Genomic DNA, 24,193 nt, shown 5'->3' with positions numbered 1-24,193 from the left:
TCTTAGTTTATAAACAGATAACTAAAATGGTGATAAGGTAAAATTACTCATTTTATATCAATTGCACAGTTAATCCAACCAAAGCAAAGATCAAATGTTCCTATTTCTCCATTAAATGAAATAGTCTACTTACTTTATTTTTTTGTTGTTGTTTTTCTATTAAACCTTTAATTTGTGTTTTGTTTTTTTTTTTCTTTAATGTCACAGTCAACCCTAGAAGTGAAGGACAGGGAATACTGGTGTGCTGCAGTCCATGGGATCACAGAGAGTTGGATACAACTTAGCAACTGAACAATAACCCTAGAAAAACTAAGCTACACTTCCAAACTACTCTAGTTTTATGAGAAAAATAGCAAGTGCTCAGAACAATTTCCCCTCAAGTGTTCTGCCACAGGACTGGTTCTTAAATCCAGGTAATCTCCAAATCTCCTGGAGGGGGTGCCAGTCCCAGAATTTCTGATTTAGTAGTTCTGGGTGGGGCCCAGGAATTTACATTTCTACCAACTACCCAAGTGATACTTATTCCCAGGACCACACCTTAAGAACTAAAGATTAGTGTATATATATATATATATATATGTGTGTGTGTATATATACACACACACACATAGACTTTCATTATATGACACGTATGTGATATTATACATATACATATATGTATGGGCTTCCCTTGTAGCTCAGTTGGTAAAGAATCTGCCAGCAGTGCAGGACACCTGGGTTCGATCCCTGGGTTGGGAAGATCCCCTGGAGAAGCAAATGGCAACCCACTCCAGTATCCTTGCCTGGAAAATCTCATGGACAAAGGCGCCTGGTGAGCTGCAGTCCATGGGGTCGCAAAGAGTTGGGCACGACTGAGCGACTAACGCTTACTTACACTTACTTACTTACATATATGTATAGAGAGAGAGGGGGAGAGAGAGAGAGTGAATGATAAAGTAAATGTAGCAAGTGTTAATTGGTGAATCTGGGTAAAAAGTATTCGTGAATTCTTTACCCTTAATGCAACTTCTCTCTAAGTTTGAAATTATTTCAAAATTAAAATTAAAATATTATTCCATGGGGCTTCCCTGGTGGCTCAGTGGTAAAGAATCCATCTGCCTGCCAAGGCAGGAGACACAGGTTCGATTTCTGATCTGGGAAGATCCCACAAGCTATGGAGCAACAAAGCCCACGTGCCACAACCATTGAACCTATGTTCTAGAGCCTGGGAGCCACAGCTGCTAAGCCCACGTGCCACAGCTACTGACGCCTGCATGCCCTAGAGCCTGTGCTCTGCAACAAGAGAAGCCATCTGGATAAGAAGCCTGAGCACCGCAACTAGAGAGCAAGCCCCACTCACTGCAGCTAGACCTTCCAATTCCAATACTTTACTAACTTCCATCTGTTTCTTCAGAGGAATTAACACATTTGACACTTAACTATGTAAAGTTTTACTCATCATAATCTTTCCCACCCTCCTTTATCTTCTGACAGTTCTGCATGGAAGCCACTATTCATCTAGCTTTGTTCATGGGCAAATTATAAATCTTTACTGCCCAAGGGTTTTGAGAGAGACAAGGTCGGGGCCAAGATTTAAAAGAAGCAAACCTTCTCTGGTACCCAGATTGAATAAGAGACTAGTTTTAACAATTGTTTCAACTCTAGTGCTATAATTTATGCTGATATTCTTTGATTTGTAGTTTTTGTTTGTTTAATCCTAATCATCCAAAAACTGGGTTTCTAAACCCAATAGATATGTAGGGTGAACCAGTCACAAAAAAAATGGGGATAGTTTTATTTATTAGGCTGCAGAGAAGTTGTTGGAAAGCCTGAAGGAAAAGCAGATGGTTCTTTTTTAAAAAAATTATTTCCTGGTGAATTTGGGATACTTTCCTATAAGAAATTACAGATCATTATTTTCCAAGTTACAGCTTTAGTCAGACAGATGGCACAAGACAAAGAACAAGAATTCTAGAGAGTTTCCATGGTGATTGCAGAAGAGTCGTGGCCTGTTTGCAATGATGTGTAATGCAGCATCTAGGATGAAGGTAAAACCCCATGGGATTCATTCCGCAACACCCGTGGATTTGAAGCTATTCAAAGGGTATTTGTTGAGCCTCCATTGTCTCAAAAACAGTCTCCTATTTATAGGGGGGAAGGGAGAGGAATGTCAAAGACAACACATTATTGGCCTTTCCCTCTAGAAGTATACAATATTGAGTGACATACATATGGATAAGAGCATTAATGAAATCTGTGAATTTGTCATTAATATAGCATTTTCATTTTAATGAAATCCGTGAATTTGTCCTTAATATAGCATTAAATATAGCATTTTAACAAGTGCTGTCTACATAAGAAGTGGCAAGAATACAATCCTGGTAACCTGGGTTAACAGCAGCTTCTTTATTTGTACACTATGTCTGAGGCATTGAAGCCCTATGACTAAGAGTCTGAGTTCTGAGCCAGACTGCCCATTTCATTTCCAAGCATTGCCATTTCTTAGTTGATCGACCCTCCATAAGTTATTTAAGTTTTCTGATTCTCAGTTTCCTCATCTATAAAAATAGGGATAATAATGGTGTGTAAAACTCAAAGAATTGTTAAAAGGATGCTATGAGTTAAGGCACGGAAAGGGTTTGGAACAGGTAGGTGTTCCATACATGTTAGCTATTAGCAAGAGGTATAAGCCCTCAATGCAACTTTATTCGCTAGTTTTCAAAAGACCAAGCTCATCTGATCTGAAGCAGAGAAAGAACAGAGTGGTTAAGATGACACTATTATCTGGCTCGGTAACCTTTGGAAGCAGCTTCATGTCTCTAACCCTCATTTTTTTCCTCTGGAAAATAGAGAATGCATCCGGTCCCATCACTTCATGGGAAATAGATGGGGAAACAGTGTCAGACTTTATTTTGGGGGGCTCCAAAATCACTGCAGATGGTGACTGCAGCCATGAAATTAAAAGGAAGGAAAGTTATGACCAACCTAGATAGCATATTCAAAAGCAGAGACATTACTTTGCCAACAAAGGTCCATCTAGTCAAGGCTATGGTTTTTCCTGTGGTCATGTATGGATGTGAGAGTTGGACTGTGAAGAAGGCTGAGCACCGAAGAATTGATGCTTTTGAACTGGTGTTGGAGAAGACTCTTGAGAGTCCCTTGGACTGCAAGGAGATCCAACCAGTCCATTTTGAAGGAGACCAGCCCTAGGATTTCTTTGGAAGGAATGATGCCAAAGCTGAAACTCCAGTACTTTGGCCACCTCATGCGAAGAGTTGACTCATTGGAAAAGACTCTGATGCTGGGAGGGATTGGGGGCAGGAGGAGAAGGGGACGACAGAGGATGAGATGGCTGGATGGCATCACTGACTTGATGGACGTGAGTCTGAGTGAACTCCGGGAGTTGGTGATGGACAGGGAGGCCTGGTGTGCTGCGATTCATGGGGTCACAAAGAGTCGGACACGACTGAGCGACTGGACTGAACTGAACTGAGACTGTAGTCACCTGCTGTGGTCACTGTGTAGAAATGAAATGGACCCCTCACTCAAAATTTGGTTTGGATGTGGAGACCAAGGATGTCACACAGACACACGAAGAGGGTCTGGGAAGATTTATGACTCACATAAGGAGGTTTTCTGGGGGACTCTAAGGTGGTTTCCCAAGCAACTCCAAGAACAGTTTAGGGGCACAAGGGAGGTACATTGGCTTTGATGTTTTATGATGAGGGGCGGGGCTGGAGTAAGGGTTCCCACTTACAGCAGGTTTACATTGTTTTAATTTCCCAGCAGCACCAAAGTACGGAGCGCTTGTGTTTTATTTGTTTGTTTGTTTAATAAGCTTGCCAAGATGTAGGGTAAAAGGGCAAAGTGGGGCCTGACAGCTGTCAGCAGCAAAGCATCAAAAAAGGGGTCAAGGACTTCCCTAGAGGTGCAATGATTAAGAATCCATCTTGCAATGTAGAGGACGTGGGTTCAATCCCTGGCCAGGGAACTAAGATCTCACATGCCAGGGGAACTAAGCCCATAAGCCTCAAGGGAGGATCCCATCAGCTGCAACAGAGACCTGATGCAGCCAAAATGAATAAATAAATAATTTCTTAAAATGGGGTCCGATTCTTTATTAGACCACCTCAGAGGATTGTTATGAAGATTACATGAAATTATGCACAAACAGACTTAAACTCAGTGGCTAGCAAATAGTAAATACTCAATAAATGATACCTTTTGAAATAAAAATATTTTCTTCTTAAAAAGAAAAATCCCTCAATTTTTAAAACTTGCCAGAAAATGCAAGAAGCAATACCTGCTTTCTTGTTCTATTTGTTTATACTTATATGCATTAAAAAAAAACTTCAACATCATCTCTATATACGAAAAAATAATTACTTGCAGTCTCCAACAGCAGAAAGACTGTGTTCTAAGAATTCTGTTCTAAATTGTCACTTGAAACACTTTTCCCATAGAAACAATGTTATAAATAGAGTTAAGTCCCCGGGGGATGCTCAAATTCTTCCTAAACTCTAACTAAAATAGTCCTTGATAGAGCAGCGGACTCAGTCCTAGAACAGCCCATGGGCCTCTCAGAACCCCAAGCTCTCCCAGGTCAAAGTGACCCCAGGTGACCTAAGATTTTTGGAATCTAGATTTGGAGGAATTCGCTGAATGGGAGCTGAACAGCATGGTTTGACTGATGGGGGCCCATGTGCAATTATCAAAGCACTTTCTGACAATCTCTAAATCAAACCCTGATGGGAGTGGCTCTGGGGGCCTCAAGGCTGTCTCACATCCCTGTGTGTGTGTGGAGGAGGGTAGTGCTTACCTTGAAGGGTAGGGATGCTCCAACTCTCTGCCATCCTAGAGAGGAGTTTGTCCAGGGACAGGATGCTCCAGGGGTGGACCATAGCCTGGGGGGAGGGGAAAACAGGGTTCTATTTTCTGGAGGCAGATTCTGAGGTGTGGGAGGCCTGGAGTGAGTGGTTGAGCAGAATTGTCTCTGGTCATGTGGAAAAGGCCAGGCCCAAGCCCTAAGCCAGTCTTAGAAGGTGTGTGCCTTTGCAGTCTCTCTCCTCTATACTAATGGTCCTTCTGGGCTGCGGGGAACTGCAGGGGCGATATTGGATAGCAGCAGCAATGTGAAGGAAGACAAGCTGGATAGAAGATGAAAGACTTCAGAAGAAAGGGCAGTCTAGGCTCTCTGAAGGGGCAAAAGACAGCCTGGCAGATTAAAAGAGAATAGGATCAGCTCCCTTCATAAACACACTATGTGTCAGAGACCACACCAAGCATTTTATCTGTATGAGCACACTCCTCATCACCCTCTGATGCACTATTACCATCCCATTTTATAGATGGAGAAAATGAGACATGAGGAAATTAAATAACTTGTTTAATTATCAGACAGCTTAGTGAGTGGCAGTGCCAGAAATTGAACCCAATAAGTGGCTTGGCTACTGAGGCTGGGCCCTTAAGTGCTATGCTTTCTTCCCTTTCACACAAAAGCATTCACCTGGTGAATCCCAAAAAGACAAGGAGAGGTATATGAGGCAAAAGGCCAGATCTCCTGCTAGGAAACAAATGGGGGCTGGGACAACTGTGAGTCAAAGTGCCTTCATGTTCTGGAATGATTAGGACAAGCAGGCTACATGCCTCAGTCACATTCTGAAGTTAGTTCTCCTTGAAATACAGATGTGTCAGATGTGATGGATGCCAGACCTACATTAACAAGCAAGATTTGGCCCCTGCCCTCAAGATGTTCTCACAGTCTTGTGAGCAAAACAAAGAAGCAACTGAATGAGCTGTAAGCTGTCTCTGCCCAGCCAGAAACGGGACTTAGCCTTGACTCTGTAGGGATACATTATGCTCCGCCTGCGCTTCCCAGGTGGTGGAGTGATGAAGAATCCACCTGCTAATGCAGGAGATGCAGATTCCATCCCTGGGATGGGAAGAGGCCCTGAAGAAGGAAATGGCAACCCACTCCAATAGTCTTGCCTAGGAAATACCATGGACGAGAGCCTGGCAGGTGGCAGTCCATGGGGTCACGAAGAGTCAGACACAACTGAGCACAACAAGAACCCCCTATTTCTCCCTGCAACTCTCTTCCCCTCTGCCTGGTGGCCACTGAACATCCACAGGGCTCATTTGAAGCCCATCCCTGTGTCTCCTGACCTAGTGAAAGTCCACAGTAATATCCTGGTTTCCCCTCTCATAACAGCTCTCAGCATCTGAGCTTTACCTGTCCAGGATCTGTCTTCCCATTGAGGGTAATCGCCTTGTCTGTCTTGTTTGCTGGTGTGTCCTTAGCACCCAGGACAGTGTAGATGCTTCACAATCAGTCATTGGTTAAACTAGCATTGTTTATTTATTTAGTATAAGCAAATTCCATGCGTGGAAGGTATGAGAACAATGAGAACCCCTTGATAAAGTTGAAAATTTCTGAAAAGCCTATTTGATGCCTAGGAGTACTCTTGTTCTGCAGGCACTTTGAGCTGACATTTCTAGATTTGTATTATGGAAATTTTTTACACAAGAGTATGGATGTTTGTTTAACTTGTAAGGATTATTTTTCAAGTAATCACCATCTGGCTGGAATTCATAACCAAACTCTTATCAATTGCACAGTGTAATTTTTTTATAAAGTCATTATGGAGAGAATTTATAGAAGAGTTCATTATTAATGTTCTTCTGACAACATGCCATGAGATAAAAACATTTGATGCTCATTCTTTTAAAACATTTCCTTTTCATTCTTTTTTCAACATTTCCTTTACTTATTATTCATATAAACACACCACCAAAGCCTCTTTTGATTCTATTAAATGCAATCATATTATTTAGTCTTTTGTAACCAGAAATATATGGGGAAACAGTGTCAGACTTTATTTTTTTGGGCTCCAAAATCACTGCAGATGCTGACTTCAGCCATGAAATTAAAAGACGCTTGCTCCTTGGAAGGAAAGTTATGACCAAACTAGATAGCATATTCAAAAGCAGAGACATTACTTTGCCAACAAAGGTCCATCTAGTCAAGGCTATGGTTTTTCCAGTGGTTATGTATGGATGTGAGAGTTGGACTGTGAAGAAGGCTGAGTGCCGAAGAATTGATGCTTATGAACTGTGGTGTTGGAGAAGAGTCTTGAGAGTCTCTTGGACTGCAAGGAGATCCAACCAGTCCATCCTAAAGGAGATCAGTCCTGGGATTTCTTTGGAAGGACTGATGCTAAAGCTGAAACTCCAATACTTTGGCCACCTCATGTAAAGAGTTGACTCATTGGAAAAGACTCTGATGCTGGGAGGGATTGGGGGCAAGAGGAGAAGGGGATGACAGAGGATGAGATGGCTGGATGGCATCACTGACTCGATGGATGTGAGTCTGAGTGAACTCCGGGAGTTGGTGATGGACAGGGAGGCCTGACGTGCTGCAATTCATGGGGTTGCAAAGAGTCGGACATGACTGAGCAACTGAACTGAACTGAACCAGTAATAATGTGCCTGCCTCCATGTTAGTAACTGAGTTGAAATGCTACTTTCCAGGCCATAAGATCTGGCCTTACTCCTAAAGTTTGTGCTCCCAGGATGATGGTCTAAAAAAGGCTGAGTCTTGGAAAAGTGAAACTTGGGATAAACATAGAAACTACTTCTTCATCAGCCATTTGCAAGGTCTAAGTGAGCTACTGGGGGACAATGCCTGGCACATGGTGAGCATCATTAGTTGCTGTTATCAGTCATTAAGTAGCTATTATTAACATTCTCTCCAGAGCCAATTGCTATCTGCTCCATGACTATAGAGGTTTTTGTCTATTCACTGCAAAATCATAAGTGCCACTTAGACTAGTTTCTGGCACAGAACAGGGATTTAATATTTATTGAATATTAGTTAATGTAACTCTAAGCCAACCTTACCTACTCATGTACCAGGCAGTTGATGGATACCAGGACTATCCTCATCTCATTTCTTTCCCTTGATCCCATTTAAGTTCAGTTCTGCCCAACTCCTGGCCCCTGACTGTCTCCAGTTTTCATCCCCGTTCCTCCCTTCTGGACTTTCACACTTACCCTGATTTCCTTGGATTGACCAAGGCACTCTATAACGAGTGCTTCCCTTTTGCTCTTCTCTGCCTGGTTGTCTGAGGGAGAAAATTCTGCCCCACTTTTCGTCTTGATAACAAACTCTACTGCCAGCCTCACTAATTGTTTTTTCAACTATTTATCATCTATGTAGCATACCTCTGGAGAAGGGAATGGCAATCCACTCCAGTATTCTTGTCTGGAGAACCCCATGGACAGAGAAGCCTGTGGGCTACAGTCCATGGGGTCACGAAGAATCGGACACGACTGAGCAAATAACACATCAATACACATGTAGCACACAGTGTTCCAGGCCCTGGAGAAAACAGTGGTGAAGGAGAAAGGCAGGTTCGCTTGTCTTTGTGATAACAGGCTAAAACCATCACGATCTCTGTTCTTTTTATTATATTGCGGCCCAGAGGTGCAGAGAGACAGGGTGAGAGCTTTATGCAATGGACAGGCTGTAGATTCATGAAGGGTGAGAACCATGGCTAAACTGATGAGATGCCCAGCTCTGGCCTCTTTGAAATACCCTCACCAAAGAAGGTGCGGGTCGAGGTCACCTGCCATTTCAATGAACAAAGGGTGTTGCCACCATCGAGCCATCAGCCACTGCAGCCGCCACTGATGGCGTACACTGAGGGGAATTCAGGATGGAGAAGAAGAAGACACGGGCCTGGATGGTTAAGATGCATACCCAAGTAAAGACGTCAATGACCCCAGACTCTTGTATCTTCCCATACACAGACAAGCTCTAAAATCACTAACTTGAGGTGTCTGCTTTTGTGATTAGCAGTAATCTTTTGATGTTTGACTGTATGGTTTTGTTTTTCTCCCAGCAAAACTATATATCCTGGCTCCTCCCTAACTTCTTTGGAGCAGTTCCTTGGAGTTATTTGAGAGGCTGTCTCCTAGGCTATACTTCTCAGAAAGTCCCTGAATAAAACTTAATTTGAATCATTCAAGTTGTACATTTTTCTTCAGTTGACAGTATATTCCTTTAGAATCCTTGTATCTTAAATATCATGGAATATGCTCCTTTACTTTCAATCCTGAGGACTTAATTGTTGCTGACTACCAAAAAAGCTCACACTTGAGAACCCAGGTAAACTTTACCTCAGTTTCCCATGAAACACCTCACACCAGCCTTTAACTTCCAAAATTACAAGGCGGGTTGTTGAAAGATAATTCCTGCTGAAACTCCATGACAGCACTAAAATATGCCCCATGAGCTCTTTTAAAGTTTTGCCTCTACACACAGATTCCACTTTGTGTTTCCAGACACTTGGTTGTTTGAGAAGATGCCAAAGTTTTACCTCATCATCATTATGTGAGTGAAATACGTGCTGTAAAAGTCCCTGGACTTTCCTTAATAAGCTTAGTACTTAGTAAATGATTATTGGAGCAGTCTCCACAACTTGACTTCCGTTCTCAATTTCTTGTGGTGGTGGGGGGGGTGTGGGGGTGGGGGGGGTGAGGGTGAGTGAGAGGGGGTGAGGGTGGGTGGGGGGGTGGGGGGGTGGCTGCAGGGAAAGCATGTTGAAAATAAAATACTTCAAAAGCCGTAAGTTCGTTACAGTCATAAACATAATTTGAATATTTAAAAAGGTAAACTGCATGCTGATAACAATAAATTATAGTAAAATTTCCCCCACACTCCGCAATTTTACAGACGAGTATGCAACTAGATAAGGCTTTTACCAATAAATCAGTGTGTAAAATTTAGATGTCCCTGGTTGTCATTGCTTTATCAGCCTGTCATTCCATAAGAGACATACAAGAACCAAATGGAAATCTTCTCTAAATGTCACACAGATGCATAGTAATAATGCTGGCTATCACTTCTGTGACTGCTTACTGTGTCCCAGGAGCTTCTTTATGTCCTTGACATGGGTTAACACATTCAATCCTCACAGCCACCTAGGGAGGTAGGTGTTATCCGGGAGAAACTGAGGCACAGGGATGGTCAGAACCATTATGCAAGGCCATATGCTGCGCTGTGCTTTGTCATTCTGTCACTGTCTGCGACCCCGTGGACTGTAGCCCACCAGGCTCCTCTGTCCGTGGAATTTTCCAGGCAAGAGTACTGGAGTGGGTAGCCATTCCCTTCTTCAGGGGATCTTTCTGAGACAGGGATCAAAGTTAGATCCTCTGCATTGCAGGCAGATTCTTTACTGTCTGAGCCACCAGCGAAGCCCATGCAAAGTCATACCTGCATGATATTTGCTATAGCCAATACACATTGGCTACTAGGTACTGAACTTTTTTAACTTGAAGTTTTTTTAAACTTCAGTTCGTTTCCAAAGGAAACTTCATGTCGCTAACCATAGATGGAAAAATCAGTATCACTTGCCATAAATAGGAGGTAACTATGAAAACAGATAGAATGAGTGCAGAACAATGTTATTAACTTTCAGCTTGATTCTCTTGCCTGCCAAGATCAGAGATTTGCTTTCTCTTTGTTAAGAAGGAGTGGGAGAGGAGAGAAGCAGGTGTTACCAAGGTGTTTAAAATACATGAAAACCAAAACATAAGACAAAAAAAAAAGTAAAATTCAATGTATGCATTAATGCCACTATAAAACTTGACTTTCTCCTTAACATAACTGCAACAGATAAAAGACTCTCAAACTTCATTCTCTTATTATGTGCTCTGGATTCCAAACCTGATATTGTCCCTTCTTTGCCCTGTGTTATCTGACTTCCCTGAGCCCCAGGTTTCTATCTGAAAATGAGAACCACCTCAGAGGTGCAGACATCCCATATATACCAAGCCAGGCACACAGTAGGTACTCAAAAACCCACTGTGTTCAGTGGTCACTTCTTGAAAAGCCATGCCACCTTATTTCTCTTCTTGAAATGAAGCACAGGTTGGGGTGTCTGCTGTCCCTGTGTCAGCAGAGCAGGGGTGGGCTAAGGGGTGGGTGGGTGTGACATTTCACATTCGGCAGAGGCAGGGTAAAGAAGCTGGGAGGGCTACTGATCTGAGGAATCTGCTTATCCGCTAGGGGTCCCAAATAGATGATAAGGAGAGACAGGACAGTTCAATCATAAACGTCTTAGAACTGTTGGAAAGCAAGGGAGATCACAGAATCCACTCCTCCTCAGGTCATGGGTCAGGACACAGAGCCTTTGGGCTGCAGGACCCTTCCCTGTAACCTCTAGGCAGTGAGAGGCAGCCAGACTCTCAGGCCCCTCTGAGCACTGTGCTCTTCCCACTGGATGTCCCATTGGCCCCCTTCTCCTGAGCTGATCAGGGGCTCCACGCCCTGAAGACCCATATTTCCAGAGTCTAGACCCAGGATCTTAATTTCCAAAATGATCATTGGTTCCAATGCTATCTAGTAATTGGCTGCAACATTTGTAGCCTTTCTGAGAAAACGTTGCAGTCTTTCTCAAGAAAGCCAAGCCTTTTTTTACTTTTTTGCCAAATCCTGATTACACTAATTTTCAAAAGATAAAACAAACTAAATCCACAGCAAAGGGAAATATTTCCACTTGGGGCTTTCGTCTGTCTCAAGACAATTCTGATTCCCTCAAGACAGCATTTGCTGAGTCACATACCGTGGAACACAGCCTAGTCTTACAGCTCCCTTTCCAAAGTAGAAAGACAGCGAGGGAAACCAAAGAGAAGAAGGAGGGACAGACAGGTTACCAACCCAGCGCTGAGTGCTGCAAACAAGTTCCAGAAAAACCAGTAAAGGGAAGCCCCCAACCTTCTCTCAGTCAGAGAGGCTGGGTGTTGGGTGTCCATGGTTTGGGGGAGAAAACAGAGGAGAATTTAGTCCCAGGAAAAACATCATGAAGTGGTGCTGACTGTGATTCATGGATCGAGTGTTAAATTCCACGCCCATACTCACTCCTAGAACGCCTCAAGATTTGCATCCCTTGGGGGCCTAATTTTTTTGTACAAGGGTAGCAAAGAAAAGCCACAAGAGCCAGCTGGGAAGATAAATGAGTGAGACACAGGCCAGAGGGGACAGCGACCAGAAGGACATCTCATTTGTCTCTCTTTAAAATGGCAGCTTGGGGCATTATTCACAAAAGTCAGGACACAGATGCAACCTAAATGTCCAGACAGAGGAATGGATAAAGAAGATGTGGGTGTGTGTGTGGGTGTGTGTATATGTGTAAATATTACTTAGCCATAAAATAGAAGAAAATAATGCCATTTGCAGCAAGATGAATGGACCTAGAAATTATAAACTAAGTAAAGTCACCTTCTTTAGAAGGAAAATAAAATGATAGAAATGAACTTAGATATTGAAACAAAAGAGAAACAGATTCACAGACATAGATAACAAATTTATGGTTACCAAAGGTGAAAGGTGCTGGGAGGGATAAATTAGGAGTTTGGGATTAGCAGATACAAACTACTATATACAAAATAGAGAAACAACAAGGTCCTACTGTAAAGCACAGGAAACTATATCCAATATCCTATAATAAGCCAAAATGAAAAATATTTTTAAAATGTGTATAACCACTTTCTTGTACATCAGAAACTAACACAACATTTTAAATCAACTATACTTTATTTTCTAAAAGAGGCAACTGAGTTGCAGCTCTTGGATTGTTATCATGCAGGACCAGGGATGCAGAATCACCAGATGCGTAGGTTAGGAAGCTATTATCTACTCTACATTCAGTTTTGATAATGAGGCCTTTCTCTTTAACTGCCTTCCTGGTAGGTTCTGCCAGCAGGGGGCACTAGAGGGAGCCTGGATGGCAGGAGTTGGGGGCCAAGTCCCTTGGGCCTGTTTGCTTGCTGGAACCACCAGCCTCACCCCAGCAGCAACATCTGCTTCCAGATGCCAGCTTCCTTTCCCACTCTCAGAATCAGCCTGCGTCCTTACAAAGGAACCAGCAGCTACCCCTCAGCTCCACAGACCTCTCTTCTTTAAGCCTCTGGGTTTTGATATCCCTGTTTGTTCCCTTCATCCCACCAAACCCAGGAGTGGTGGCTCCTTCCTGCAGTTACCACCTGTGGTTACCACAATGTTCCCCATTGTTACTTTTCAGCCTCCCCAATACTTATTTAATGAACCCTCTACATTAAATCTCTTTTGAAATACCCAGTGTAGGTTTTGTTTACCTAAATGAACTCTGATTGATCTACTAGTTCTTTTGACATTAGGAGAAGTGGAATATGTAGATTATTTTATGGAATTATTCGGTTTTTAAAATATTGTGAAAAGGAAAACAGGTATCTGAAGACCAAATTCAGCCTGGGAGTGAATGCAGTGGTGTTCTCGAGATGAGGGCTGCTGCGTTCCTTGCCAGCTGCTGGGACCATCAGCTCTGGGCAGCTCACTACCGTCTCCACCCTCAGAACTTCGCTCTGCTGGAGGGAACTCCCTGACCTGGTCCAAGAGCGAGCCCCTTCCCAAGGATAGGCTGTGGCCAATGACCGGCTGATATAGAGAAACAAAGACTTGACCTCAAGCTTCCTTCTGGAACACCTCTCGGGGGCCATCCAGCTTCACAGACCCCTGCAGGACTGGCTAAGGCCTTTGGGTTGCAACCCCATCATGGGCCAACTTCTTGCCTTGCCCAGGTCTGCCTTTCTTACATCCTTACTGGTACAGCTTCCCAGAGAGCTCCCCAGTGAACCTGCATGCAGCTGTCTATCAAGAGTCTGTTTCCGGGGAACCCAAACCAAGCCAAGGCTGCATTACTTTGGTGTGCAGAGCACTGCACTCACAGAAAGCATGTGAAGAAAGAGAAACACTTCATTTCACCAAGACACATTCCACTGGAAAGAGGGCAAAGTAAAGAGAGAGACAGTAATTGGGAGAGTCCATGTACAATATAGAGTGGAGATGAGGTGAACAGTTCCCAGAAGCAAAATGGTCATTAAGACTTCCCTGGAGCTTCTCTGGGAACCATGGCAGACATCATTCCCCAAAGCCAAGAAGATACAGCGGCCACCTCGGCCTTTTCTGTCTCTGAGTGGACGGAACAGGGAAGCACTGCCAGGGACATTATCTCAATGCAACTTGAACTTGCTCCACCACAGAGGTCTCCCTGTGGCCTCGTGGGAGAACCAATGACTACTCTGCATTTGCATCTGGACAGCAGCTTGCAAAGGTAGGAGCAGGTCCAAGCTTCCTCCCTGTGGGACAGTGCTGGGGCTTCAAGTGATGGCGATGCCAGCAGAGTCCCCACCGCTGTGCAGGCTTTTCACCTGCAGCGGGAAGGAGTCTCACTTCCACCATCCCCTGCACTGCTTGGAGCAGGAGGGAAGATGTACCTGAGCAAGGTGTGGCCTTCGTAGTTTCTTTAGAACCCAGTATGTGCACCTCCAGGCCTGGCCCATGATAGCTTTCCTGGGAACATGAAATGGCTTCTTTTGTTGTTTTTATTAAAGTATAACACGTCCCTTTCCCTGCTAACCCCCTTGCGTAGCTCACCCATGTCCGTCTGATCAGCAGGCTGGTCAGAATCACGTCAAAGGAGAGAAGTGGGGAGGCAGGGGTCAACCACGCTGTAATATTTAACTATATTACTTAAAGTCACTGGAGAAAACTCATTTTAATTTTCAACTTCAAAGCGAGGCCAAAGGAATTACTGTAGTATCCCCTCGGGACATCTTGACGTGTACCATGTCGAAGGGTAGGAAAGGTGAAATGAGCAAGGCCTCTGTTATCAGGAGTCGGTGGTCTCGCTGGCTCCTCTCTGTAGGACTGAGGTTGGCAGAGGAGCAGAAGAGACAGAAAAATGATAGGCAGTAGGAGGTAGGGGGATCAGGCTACTTCCGCTGTTACTAGGTCACATCTCTGGATGTGTGTTCTGATCCTTAGAGAGACAGAGAAGTCAGAGTCGGATGAGCCATTGTAGGCATCTGAGCAGCCAGCAACTTAATATCAAGTGAGCAGCAGAATCTAAATCCTGGTGAACATGCTTCTGTTAGATAAACTCCAGTTGGAGTTGATAGCCCTTCTTTGGAATATTAAAGAAGTCCAAACCTCCCAGAATACATCACAAGGCAGTGTTGCACTTTCAGGCAATCAGATGTTTTTCTGAGGATGCAACACTGCAATTGACCATGGAAATTACTTAAAGAAATGTCTTAAACACAGTTGCTTCAGTCCACTCAAAAAGGAATGACTGAGCCACTGCTGTACACCAAACCCTGGGCATGGCACTGCAGGTCAAAAGCGCAGAGGCAAAACTTGATGGAGCTTTGAGTTTCATGGGGAATACAGATCTTAGAACAAGTAAATAATTACAGTTGTGCTCTGTGTCATGTTGGAAGGACTGAATCTTACTTGGGAGCCAAGCAAGGCAGGCCTTTCTAAGGAGGTGACAGCCTTCTGAGACTTCAGCAAATGAGGGAGGGTTGGATACAATAAGAGGTGAGGGGAGAAGAGAGCTCCTGGAAAGAAAAGCATCTCTGGGGGCCCAAACATCAGACAGTATGGTACCTATGAAATGCTGAGAGCAGTGCCAGATGGGAAGCGATGAGGGCCAGATGGGGCAGTTGCTTAGGGACCAGTTAAGGAGCTACTTAAAAGCTAGACTGACTTGTGGCTTTACCCTTCAATTTGAGTAGGAAAGTGACATGGTTAATAGATCCCTCTGTCTGCAGAGTGAGGAATGGATTAGAAAGGGTAGGAGATGATGTGGAGAGGCGAGTTAGGAAGCAAAGGCCCTTGTCCAGGAGGGAGAGGACAGTAATTTACACCAGGATGGTAGCATGTAAAGAACAGGGATGAAAGCTATAAAGCAATTATCCTTCAATTAAAAATAAATAAATAAATAAAAACAAAAGTACATAGGAATAAAATAAAACTTAGAGACTGACAATGCAGAGTGTGAAGGGCCAAGAATGACCCCCAGGGTTCCAGTTTGTCTAGGTGGGTAGATGGCCGTGTCTGTTCCTGATGGAAGAAACACAGGAGCAGGAGCTGGCAGTGGGGTGAGGATGAGGGAGGCCTGAAACTGACGATGGAGAGCTGAGCTTTGACTGAATTGCTCTGCGCTTTCTGAGTGGACAAGTCAAGCAGAAAGCTGAAGATATGGGCTTGGAACTGATACGGATAGACAAGTAAAGATGGAGGTTTGAGGGTCACAGAAATAAATGAGATCATGTATACCTTTGGTCCTTGCACTTTTTTGATGAGGATCTAAAATAAGAAATGTATTTTACATCATACACACACATGCAATTCCCCTGGACAGTTCTTACCTTTGCTATGTGTTATGTTCAGTGGCTGTCTGTTCTTTCCCCCATGCTGGTCAAAACGTCTATATTGATTTAATGGCCTGACAGTGAGTTACTAGCCACAGTTTGAAAAGTCTAATTTAGAGAACACATGATGAGAAGAAAAGAGGGTCCAAAATAGAACCATGAGGAAATCCATTGGTTAGGGCTCAACTAGAGAAGGTTGGTACCTACAAAGAAGACAGATCCCATGGAGAGGTGGGTGGAAAGGACCTGGCGGTCAGCGAGGTTGCTCCTTCCACTTGTAAGTTGAACACAGCAGCTTCAAAGACCACAACATTACTGTAGTATCCAAAGCCAAAAAGTGCCAAGTCTCAACCTTGGGTCTCTTCATTAGACCAAGCAGCCCTTCCCAAAAGCATCTACAAGACTTCCCTTTTATCTCACTGGCCAAGATTCATCACACCACTAGGCCCAAGCCAGCTTACAGGAATAGAATTATCACAATTGGCTTCAGCTGCTTGATATACTCATCCCATGGAACCAAGCAGGGGTTACTCACCCTGAGCACAAGGTATTGTAAACACCTGGCCATTAGGGAAAGCGGTCACCTAGCCTCTGCTGCTTAAAGAGGGGTCCAGAGACCAGCAACATCAGCATCATGCAGGAACTTGATAGAGCTGCAGGATTTCAAGCCCCACCCCAGGCCTGCTGAATCAGAACATGTAGGTTCTCAGGCTCCTACCGTGATTACACGGACTTGCAGTGTGAGAAGTACAGGCCTCAATACCGAGGACCCCTGTGGTATCTGCCACGTTGCCTCCCCCTGCTCTGCTCTTCGTCCATTTCTTCCCTCACTTATTGATTTGCTGTCACAAATCCCAGCGTGCCACACGTGCTTTGCAAGGCGTTGCTTCATATTTCTAGCAGGTCCTCTTTTCACTCTCTACATAAGGAGGCAGAGCAAGGTTTTAAAATAAACACAGCGAGCTTCCAGCTGTGCTCCGCCCACGACTTTAATACTGTTCCTTTAGATCATCCTGTTCTGACAAGGTGTGAAATCCTAGCCAAGGCTGATAACTTGGCTGCCAGAAAGTTCAGTCTTCTTTCACAGCCCTAGGCAGAATCGAGGGGTTCTGTTTCCTTTTTAAAATAAAAAAATATTTTTTAGTATAGTCTCTTTTTGCTGCAGGCTCTGCAGGGAGCATGAAGTAACCTTTGCCCCTGAAGCTCCAGCAAATAATCTCAAGTATTGGGACAGGTTCTCATTTAGCAAGTTTTGTCCAGTGTTTCCGGCTCTGAAACTTTAAGAGACACATAGAGGACCTAAAAAAAAAAATTTCAGAGAAGAACAAATTTTGTTAAAGAATTGGAGAATTGAACCTAAGAGGAAATGGTAAAAGATTAACATTTGCTGGCTGAGGGAAGGAAGAAAGAGGAGTAATTAAACATGGAAAACTGGATGACTGAGGCTTCACCCAAACAACTTTACTTGGGAATTTTTATTCTTGCTTTCTTGCTGCTGCTAAGTCGCTTCAGTCGTGTCCAACTCTGTGCGACCCCATAGACGGCAGCCCACCAGGCTCCCCTGTTCCTGGGATTCTCCAGACAAGAACGCTAGAGTGGGTTGCCGTTTCCTTCTCCAATGCATGAAAGTGAAGTCGCTCAGTCATGTCCGACTCTTAGAGACCCCATGGACTGTAGCCCACCAGGCTCCTCTGTCCATGGGATTTTCCAGGCAAGAGTACTGGAGTGGGGTGCCATTGCCTTCTCCCTTGCTTCCTTAAAAAAAAAAAAAAAATCAGGTGTGGGACTCAGAATTTGACAAACTGTCAAAACTTTAACATAAAATGTCTTCCTCAACTTTCTTCCTACTAATTCATTCATGTTTATTGACTACCTATTATGTACTGGGCCTTCTGCTCTGACAGTCTTATTTTATTCTAGCTGGCATGAAAACATATCCTTCTAAGAATGGTAAACATGCCAAGATGCTCCTTTATTTGAGACAACGTCTCTAATATAGTTCTGATAAAATGTGGCAACCCCAATATAAACGCACTGTTTCCTTACATGGCATTTACACTTCCATGGTTTGTGCAAAAATGCCTTTTCCGGTCGTTATTTCCTTGCTTATCTCACCTACCTGCCTCTCCTATCCTGTTGGTCTACCTGTCTTTGCCTGAACATGCCAAACCCTTCATGCAGTTCCCTTAGTTGGAATGCCTTTCTCCCTCTCTCCTTCAATGCTTTGAAATCCTTCAAGCTTACAAAGCTCATCTGTAGCCTTCTCTGCAAAGGCTTCTGTACCCTTGCCATTTAAAATTAGTAATTTTTTCCTCCATGATCTTCTACTGTGATGCTTATACTAGTGTGGCACTCAACTTTCCTTTGCCTTATGATTGCTTGTTTGCATGTCTCACAGTAAGTTTTCTAAGAGCAAAGACTATGGCTTACTCTTTGTGTTCCCCGCAGCAACTAGGTGCATGCCTGAGTTATTGCCACTCAGCAAATATTTCTGGCTATTTGAGTCTTCTGGATCTACAGCTGGTTCTCAATTCTTGGTCCCTTATGGTCGGGGGGACATGTGGCCAATTACCACCAATGAGTTGTAAGTAAAGTGATGTGTGACACATCTGGGCCAAAACTAAATCACCAATGCAAGACCCTTTGGTCATCTTTCTTCTTGGCTACTGTGGCTGTTCATGCTCTAGAGAATAGTTCCTCACTACTCTGGGATAATGTCAGCTTATAACAGAGCCTCAGTTGATCTACGATGACCATAGTGAGTGAACAAGAAATAAACTTTTGTTATTTAAAGTCACTGAGCTCTGGAGGTTGCTACAAAGTAAAGCCTAGCCCATCCTGACTGATACACTTGTAATGGTAGTACTGTGAGTCTAGAACTTTTGCAAAATCCATTAGAAGCAGTAATCAGTAATTATATCAATTGTAAATCAAGTAAAATCACCAGACTTAAACTCAATTGTCAGGAGAGGCATTGTGAGGAGTATAGGATGTAGAGCTCATTAGGGTTTGCAAACTGGCTGTAAATGACCTTGGTCACTCACTGATGCCCTCAGAACTCAGCATTCTCTGACCTCAGTTAGAGCTTACATATTTACCTTGTGGTGCTGTTGCAGTAATCAGAGATGGTAAATGGGTAGTACCTGGTACATGGTGGTACTCAGCAAATTGTTATCACAATTGTTTTAGGTGTGTTTTCCATGTTGGACCGTGGGATGTGAGAAACCACATATTTCAGTTTAAACCAGATACTGGGACTTCCCTGGTGATCTAGCGGCTAAGACTCTGTGCTCCCAGTGCAGGGGGCCGAGACTCAATCCCTGATTGCGGAACTAGATCCCGCATGCCACAGCTAAAGATTCCACGTGCCACAACTAAGACCTGATGTAGCCAAACCAACTGATTAAAAAATCCCACCAAGGTATTCACTGCTACCCTTCCACTCATCAGGAGCAAGGTGTTCCCAGCAATCTTCTTTCATTCAACTTTCAAAAAATAAACTTGGGTCCCTACAGATCTGTGAAAATCTATGAAACTACAGTATGTGAAAAGATGATAATTTATGTATAAATATAACTTCTCATTCAGAGAGGAACATTTTAATAAGTGATTCAACTTTATGTGCTTGCTAGACACCAGTGACTCGTATTAAATAAATAGATGCACTGAAAAAAGGGAAAGAGAGGGGAAATAAAAAAAACTCTGGATGAAAATGGGAATAATCAGCTCTTGAGGCTCCCAATTATACTTATAAAATTCAAAAAAATAATTCTGGGTTTGATGATAAAACCTCTGAATATGTTGTCTTATGCCTTCTTGGTTTAATTTCCAACACTTACTCAAGTATAGTGAACTATTCTTCCCAATATGCTTCAGTAAAGATTTCTAACCATCTGAATGTCACAATCCCAGGAGAGTTTACAGGTCCTACCATGGCATTTTCACAACTTGATTACACTCCTGGCTGTGAGGGGACATGACCTCAGTCTCAATGTAACAGAGAATGACTCATCCTTCTGAGGCAGCGAATAGCAACTTGGGTAGATCAACACCATCTTTATACTTCTTACTACACCAGTAATTTAGAAACACATCCCCTCTGAAGCATTTTATACCTATTTGATAAGCGCTGAAAGAAACACTGTTCTTTAGAGATAGGTTCTTGTTTCTAGGCTTTAGTCAGAGGGAGGAAAATCTCTACTATATTTCCCAAACCAACTAAAAGGATCAACTTCTTTTTTTTTTTTTTTTTGGAGGTAAAATTGGTATATAACACTATGTTAGTATCAGGAGTACAACATAATAATCAAAGTGTTGTATACATTACAAAGTGATCAACATGTAAGTCTAGTTGCCATTCATCACTATAGAAGAGATCCCCTCACCATTTTACACCCCCCCCCACCTTCCCCTCTGATAACTACCAATCTGTTCTCTATCTGGGTGTTGGTTTTGTTTCTTTTTTTAGATTCCACATACAAGTGATATCACACAGTATTTATTTTTCCCTGCCTGACTTATTTCACTTAGCATAATACTCTCAAGTTCCATTCATGTTGTCATAAATGGCAAGATTTCCTTCTTTTTTCCTTTTCCCTTTTTATGGCCGAGTAATAGTCCACTGTCTATGTGCATATATCACATTTTTTTAATTCATTCATCCACCAGTAGTCACTTAGGTTGTTTGCATATTTTGGCTATAGTAATCAATGCCACAGTGAGCCTAGGAATGTATGTATTTTTTTCAAATTAGTGGTTTTTTCCCTTTGGATATATTCACAGAAATGGAATAGCTGGATATGGTTGTTCTATTTTTAATTTTCTGAAAAATATCCATACTATTTTCCATAGTGGCTACACAAAGATCAACTTCTATGATAGCACAGAAATGGAGGAGAGGGGAAATCAAATAAAACACAGAAGCACACCTATTCAGCGTTCTCTGTTCCCAAATTAACCTCCCTCTCTGTGTTCCCTCTCTACCTGCTGCCCTTTGTTCTCACCTGTTCAACGAAAAAAAAAAAAAAAATCAGATTGAATCAGGAATGCTGATGAATTGCTACATGCCAGATATTTCATTTAGTCTTAAGAATCTAAAAATCTGACACGTTTCTCTTTCCTCAAGCACCTTATGATTTAGTGACAAAGAAATAGAAGGAAATTAGTGTATATACTCCAGTATGATGAACTAGGAAGGCTCATTCATTCAGAATGACATTTTCAATGTGTGTTGTCGTTCTCATGGGGAAAAAAAAGCAAAATACAAAATTACATAAATAGTGTGATCCTAATTTTATAAATAATATCCACTCATGTTCTCATACAGTCAGAAAAGATATGAGGATAAACTGACAGGCTGAGCACATCTGTATGCTTTTCCTTCCCCTGCCAAATTCCACTGAAATGACAGTCAAGAAAAGTTACAATCAAAGATCAGAAAATATGAAGATACCCTGGAAAAGAGAATGAAGAATTGGATTGAAAGAACAATAAAAGCGGAGGTGGAGTGGGGCGGGGTGGGGGGGCGGTTGGAAAGCCAGCAGAAGAACACTGCTAAGATACCAGCCGTTTTGTACACTAACCTTCTAAAGGAACTTCAAGCTCAGGGTTAACAGTACAGGGTAGGGAGGGGCCAGATAATTGTCAATTATCTGGTCAGTATATTAAAAGATGGCATTATGAACTGATGGGCTTATCACAATCCACCATGTCCTTCATATACTGAAGTTCTGGCAATGACATATCGGCTCCTCTGTTAAAACCTCAACAATTCGACTCCCCTGGCGGTCCAGCAGTTAAAAGTCCACCTGTCAGAGCAGGGGACACAGGTTCCATCCCTGGTCTGGGAAGATTCCACATGCCACGGGACAACTAAGTCAGAGTGCCACAACTACTGACGCACACATCCCAGGGCCTGTGCTCTGCAAGGAGAGGCCACTGCAATGAGAAACCCACACACTGGAACAAAGTGTGAGCCCCAGCTAGGAATAAGCCTGGAGAAAGCAATGGCACCCCACTCCAGTACTCTTGCCTGGAAAATCCCATGGACGGAGGAGCCTGGTAGGCTGCAGACCATGCGGTCGAGAAGAGTCGGACTCGACTGAGCGACTTCACTTTCACTTTTCACTTTCATGCATTGGAGAAGGAAATGGCAACCCACTCCAGTGTTCTTGCCTGGAGAATCCGAGGGACGGGGGAGCCTGGTGGGCTGCCGTCTATGGGGTCGCACAGAGTCAGACACGACTGAAGCGACTTAGCAGCAGCAGCAGGAAAAGCCTGCATGGAGCAACAAAGACCTAGTGCAGCCGTAAGTAAGTTAATCAATTCTTTAAAAAAAAAAAAACAACAACTGCTTCAACCAGTGAACCTGGGTGGTGGTCTTCCATCAGAAGAGCTGATTCTGGATGGAGAAACAGGGAGGAACTTGATGACTATATTCATACAACAAGAACTGGAGTAGAAAGAGGCGACAGGAAACCACAAGATGCTTCCGATAAAAGAGGTTCCTGGACCTCAGCTGCTGAAGAGACTCCCACAGCAGGATAATATACCTGTACAGAGGCAATATTCTATTCTGCACACCCTAGAAGCTGGCTCTTTGATCAGAACTTTCATTCACTATAATGATTACTGCAGCCATAAGATAGAAAAGCAGGCTGGTGAGAGAAATAACCAGACTTCTGGCTTATTGAACGTACAATCACCATACTTAACACTGGACTGAATATCCACACAACCTGTTGGGCTGCATCTGGAAGGCCTCCAAGGCCTACACTCGCCCAGCTTCACAGCTTTAAGAAAGTACCTGGAGTCAGCAACAGAGGCATTGTTTAATGGATGGGGGCACTCACTTGTCTGTAGCAAAGTCCCGGAGCAGCACCTCACCGTGTGCGGCTAAGGGCGGGTAGGACATGGAGACCTTTTTCACTCCAGGGCAGGGATAGAAATCACCAAAGATAGGGGAACTGAAGTCAGGTGGGCTCATTAGTTACCAAGGAGACCAGCAGAGGGGGCCACCCCTCACTGCCTCTTTGATAAGAACAACCATCAGCTGGGGCCTGGGGCAGGTAGGCAGTTCAGTCCTGTGAGTAGGGCGTAGGTGAAACAGGCACTGGTCGGGCAGGGGATGTACAGAGGGCAAGAAAACAGCCATCTGGAGTGGCCTGGCCAGACATGGGCACAGATGAATATTATTTTAACGAGCTGCAACATTCAGCTGAGGAACTCTTTCAAAACAGGACAAAGATATAAAGAATTTCCAGAAGCTACTACATCTGTCTAGAGAGTTTTGTAATGGAAGGAACAAAGGCAGTAGATGGAAGGGCATTCAAAGTCAGAGAAGATTATTTTTCAGAGCTGAAGAAACATTAACTCAAGGGTTTTTATGTAATTTGTTTGTTTCAATTCATTTCAGTTTTTGAAACTTTGGGTTTCAGGTTGTCCCATCTTGGGCTAGTTGAAATAAGTATTTGGGGATTTCCCTGTCTTTTAGTTTTAATTTTATTTTAATTATGTAAAGCATGTAGATAGTTCCAATGTCAAAACTATTTTTATTTTTTTCTCAGTATCTTTCATTAATTTGCATTAATAGTCTGTTTAAGGTGTTTTCCAAATGTGCAGATGTTTTACGTTTTTATGAAGCCAAATCTGCTTTTATTCTTGATGACTTATATTGCTTAGAAAGTTGTTAGCACTTCCAGAAGGGACTTTCCTACTAATGTTTTAAATGTGTATGATCTTCCTGTAAATAACATCAGATGTGAATATGTGGGACTAGACTGATTTTCTCCTGGTTGCTGTTGTTTAATTGCTAAGTCATGTCAGACTCTTCGCAACCCCATGGACTGTAGCACACCAGCCTCCTCTGTCCATGGGATTTTCCAGGCAAGAATACTGGAGCGGGTTGCCATTTCTTTTGCCAGGGGACCTTCCTGACCCAGGGACCGAACCTGTGTCT

The 24,193-nt window shown here is 43.3% G+C and overlaps 1 long non-coding RNA gene across 4 annotated transcripts in view; it reads right to left on the bottom strand.

Annotated features, from left to right (window-relative positions):
* LOC147366989 (uncharacterized) overlaps positions 1-23,185 on the bottom strand; it is a 44,415-nt gene extending 21,230 nt beyond the window's left edge. Inside the window, exons 1-3 of one of the 4 annotated variants that reach the window (XR_015169694.1) lie at positions 16,955-17,535; positions 4,799-4,883; positions 1,763-2,120 (exon numbers count right to left, since the gene is read on the bottom strand). This is a non-coding gene — a long non-coding RNA (uncharacterized LOC147366989). Of the gene's footprint in view, positions 1-1,762; positions 2,121-4,798; positions 4,884-16,443; positions 16,575-16,954; positions 17,536-23,087 lie in introns of those variants that run through there. The other 3 variants (XR_015169693.1, XR_015169692.1, XR_015169695.1) reach the window with 3 other exon arrangements.
* Positions 23,186-24,193: the final 1,008 nt, after the last annotated feature.

This window comes from Bos grunniens, chromosome 8 (genome assembly GCF_055505025.1).
Source record: "Bos grunniens cultivar Pamir isolate PY7600 chromosome 8, Bosgru_T2T1.0, whole genome shotgun sequence".
In the NCBI taxonomy this organism is placed as follows: domain Eukaryota; kingdom Metazoa; phylum Chordata; class Mammalia; order Artiodactyla; family Bovidae; genus Bos; species Bos grunniens.
The sequence above is the reverse complement of the archived record's forward strand: the minus strand, read 5'-3'. Positions and strand labels throughout refer to the sequence as shown.